Genomic DNA, 3,966 nt, shown 5'->3' with positions numbered 1-3,966 from the left:
CAATGAAAGACTGCGGGACCTAAACCTGTTCAGCCTTCACAAGAGAAGGCTGAGGGGGGACCAGAAGGGTTTGGGGGAGACACTGTTTCCCCGAGCACCCCCTGGCATAACAAGAAATAATGGACACAAATTATTGTAGAGGAGGTTTAGATTAGACATCCGTAAGAACTACTTCACGGTCAGGGCGGCTAGGATCTGGAACCAACTTCCAAGGGAAGTGGTGCTGGCTCCTACCCTGGGGGGCTTTAAGAGGAGGCTTGATGCCTACCTGGCTGGACTCATTTGAGTCCAGGTTTTCCCCCACCCAGGCGGGGGTCGGACTTGGAGATCTACAAGGTCCCTTCCGACCCGACTTCTATGATTCCATGATAAGCTTATCCATATCTTTCTTGAAGTGCAGAGCCCAGAACTGGACACAATACTCCAGCAGGGGTCTCACCAACGCCAGATAGAGGGGGAGGAGCACCTCTCTGGATCTGTTCACAACACACTGGCAATACATGCCAGTCCTATTTGCCCTGCTGGCGACTTCATCGCACTGACAGCTCATATTCATCCTCTGGTCGATTGTCACCCCCAGGTCCCTTTCAGATGCAGTGTCAGCCAGTGGGCCACAACTCATCATATAGTTATGATGAAGGTTCTTCCTACCCAGATGAAGGACCCAGCACTTGTCCCTATTGAACCTCATCTGATTGCGTTCAGCCCATAGGACCAGCCTGTTGTTAAGGTCATTCTGGATCTTTAGCCTGTCCTCAGATGTGCCTGCATTTCCCCACCGCTTGATGTTGTCTGCAAATGTAAATCACTGTGCTTTCCACTCCCTCATCCAAGTCACTGATAAAGATGTTAAAGAGCACAGGCGCAAGTGTGGCAGAGTCGGCTTCTCTCAAGCCAGCCATCGCCAGCCTCCCACCTGCCTACGGGCACACCACCCACCTGTCTCGCTTGCCATGACTTGCTGGAAAATTAATAAGTAGGTGCTGATTAAGCAGGAAGCTGCCCATTTCTTGCCCTGATGCTAGGAGCCGCTATCTGTGGCTCGGATCCTCCCCTACCCCAGAGCCCAAGCCTCGCAGATGGCATCCAGATGTTACAAGCACACCAGCTCCACACTAGGCTCCAGAATCCTCCTCATAGGACCCTCCTTTGGTCCCCCCCACTCCGGCGGCCTACGCCGCCTTCGTCCGGGCTGCCGAGCTCCACGTAGCTGGCTCCCCCCTCGGGTGTGGTCCCTGCTCCGGACCGTCAGCCATACATAAGCCCTGGCCTCACCTCAAAGGCCAGGCGGGGTCTCAGGCCCATTACTCTAGATACCCCTCACGGTGGGTGCCTGGCCCTTTTGACCTTCTTGGTCCTGGCCCCAGCATGGGCCAGTCGAGGGGGCGCTCTACTTCCGGCCTCACTAGCCCCACACTCTCCGTGGGTCCCCCTTCCTGGACATGGTACCTCACACCACAACTGGTGCCCCAAGCTCTCACAGGGGACTCTCACTCCCCCCCGGGGCAGCAGGTCATTGTGCTACTCTGGATGTTACTTTCGACCCACTCTCTGCCTCCCAGCAGTGGAGGACTTATTGGGGTCAGGTCCTCTCTCGCTCTGGGGATGAGCCCCCCTGTTCACTCGCTCCTTGGCCCAAATCTTGGCCTCAGGCGTCCGGAGACTTACCTGGGCCTGCTCCCCTCGCTTGGGGCTCCACATCACCCCCCTCACCGGAGCTTCAGATCTCTGCCCCGTACTAGAGGCTACCCCCTCACGGAGGCTCCATTACTCTGCCCTCCCTTGGGGCTAGCACACCCCCCCTCACCGGGGCTACAGATCTCGGACCCCTTCATTGGGGCTCTGGCGGGGGAGGGGGTTCTCCCTGGTTGGCTCAGGCGGCCTCGGCCGTGCCTGGCCCCAACTTTCCCTCTCGGGGTCTCGAACCCCCGCAGGGCTCAGGCGGCCTCGGCCGTACCCAGCCCCCAACTCTCCTCCTCAGGGCTTGCACCCCCACAACTACCTCCGATGGAACGCAAACCCACCCAAAAATGAGGGCTGGGGTTAAGGCACCCTGACCCGCCTTGCACTGGGGTGATAACCGGCCTGGCATTTCCTGGGGGCTCCCATGCCACTGAAAGCCCCACCAGGCCACCCACTCCCAGCAGGTGCGGTTTTAGGTGACGCCCAGGACCAGAAACCTCCAAACCATCCCCTACAGCCGCTCCCTTACCTCCAGATGATACCAGCAGCCCTCCAGCCAAGTGATGTTGTTCCCTGGGCTCCAGCAGCAAAACTGCCCTGTTTATAAGGGCAGCCCTAGGTCCAAAATGGCTGCCCTCATCAGGTGCCTGGTGGCTGCCAGCATCTGGCCCTTAAAGTGGCAGGCGCCCACAGTGTCCTGCCACACCAAGCACCAGTCCCTGAGGGACACCGCTCAAGACAGCCCTCCGGGGTGGGCCATCCCATCGATTACAACTCGCTGGGATCAGTCTCTGAGCCAGTGGCCAACCCACCTCACTGTAGACTGCTCTAGGCCTGTACCCTCCAACCTAATTCAGAGAATCTCATGGGAAACAGTATCAAAGGCCTTGCTGAAGTCTAGGTAGAGGACGTCATAGAAGGGCACCAGGTTTGTTAGGCATGACCTCCCCTCGACAAAGCTATGCTGGTTGTTTCTTAATACCCCACCAGTTACGAGCTTGTGGCTGATGGCCTCCTTGACGATTTTTGTGAATCTTTGTCCCAGAACTGAAGTCTATGGTTGGCAGCCTCATCCCTCTTCCCTTTCTTAAAGATGGGCACCACGTTAGCCCTCTTCCAATTGCTCACGACCATTCCCGAGTTCTGTGTCTCTTCGAACAGCCTTGCCAGAGCCACTGCCATGAGGTCGGCCAGTTCTTTCAGGACTCTCGGGTGCAAGTCGTCCAGCCCAGCAGACCTGAAAACATCCAGATGTTCTAAGAGCATTCGCATGGAGCCCCGGCCAATGCCACCCACCAGTCACACGCCACCTCTGCTCCTCATTGCAACCAAGCTTGGACCAAACTGTTGAAAATTGCCCAAACAAGATAGAAATCCACAAGGGAAGAAACACACCTTCCTGACATGAGCGCTGACCTTCCAACACTGCCTACTGCCACGCCAACTTCCTTCCTTCCCTTTCCAAGATTCCCCCAACTTCATTTTGATCGGAATTGAAAATGAACAAGAAGAATTTTCTCCCCTTCATTTTCTGAAGACAGTTGAGGAAAAAAAGAAGTAGAGTGCTTGGAAAAAACACCTGGAGCTTTTAATAAGCGTTGAAAAAAATCATACATTCCTTTATAAATTTTCTGGAAAGAAGTTTTTAAAAAATGTCAAAGAGATTTACTATTTTGCTACTTTGCAACACAATCCAAGTGAGATGATAAAGAGTTAAAAGCAACACCACACAAACACAATACAAAATAAAAAACTAATGTTTCTTAAGCTGCTTGCTCTTCTCTTCCCCCACTGACCAAAAGGAATGGGGAAAGGTTGTATTTTGTCTCCCATTAATATTTATTTTGTATTAATACGTTTATTTTGTATTCGAGTGCACTGCCATGGTCACATTGAAAACATAGCCTGCGGCCCATATTTCTGCAGCTCCTTTCCTTTGTCTTCTATTTTGTCCAGTGACTCCATCCATTTCTCTCTGACTTGGCATGCGACCAGGATTGCAACCTTTAGAATGACAGAGCAAGCAGGCTGCTTCCCACCCTAAAGCACAAATCTGTGTTTGTAAAAGTCATCAGTGCACTTATTAGTGCTGCGTTAGCTCCATCTGCTGGCTTGCTTGGGAAATATCCAGTTCTACAAACTCCTCTTTCAGTTCTGCGCCTCTGGAGAAGAATTAATACAGAAGGAGTAGGCCAGTAGAAAAATAAAGTGACTTAGTTCAACCCATAAGCTACCAATAGTAACTAAAAAAAAAAAAAAAAAAAAAAAAAAAAAAAAATTTTT

The sequence above is a fragment of the Gavialis gangeticus genome, unplaced genomic scaffold, assembly GCF_001723915.1.
Source record: "Gavialis gangeticus isolate Ggan-Ray unplaced genomic scaffold, GavGan_comp1, whole genome shotgun sequence".
In the NCBI taxonomy this organism is placed as follows: domain Eukaryota; kingdom Metazoa; phylum Chordata; order Crocodylia; family Gavialidae; genus Gavialis; species Gavialis gangeticus.
The sequence above is the reverse complement of the archived record's forward strand: the minus strand, read 5'-3'. Positions refer to the sequence as shown.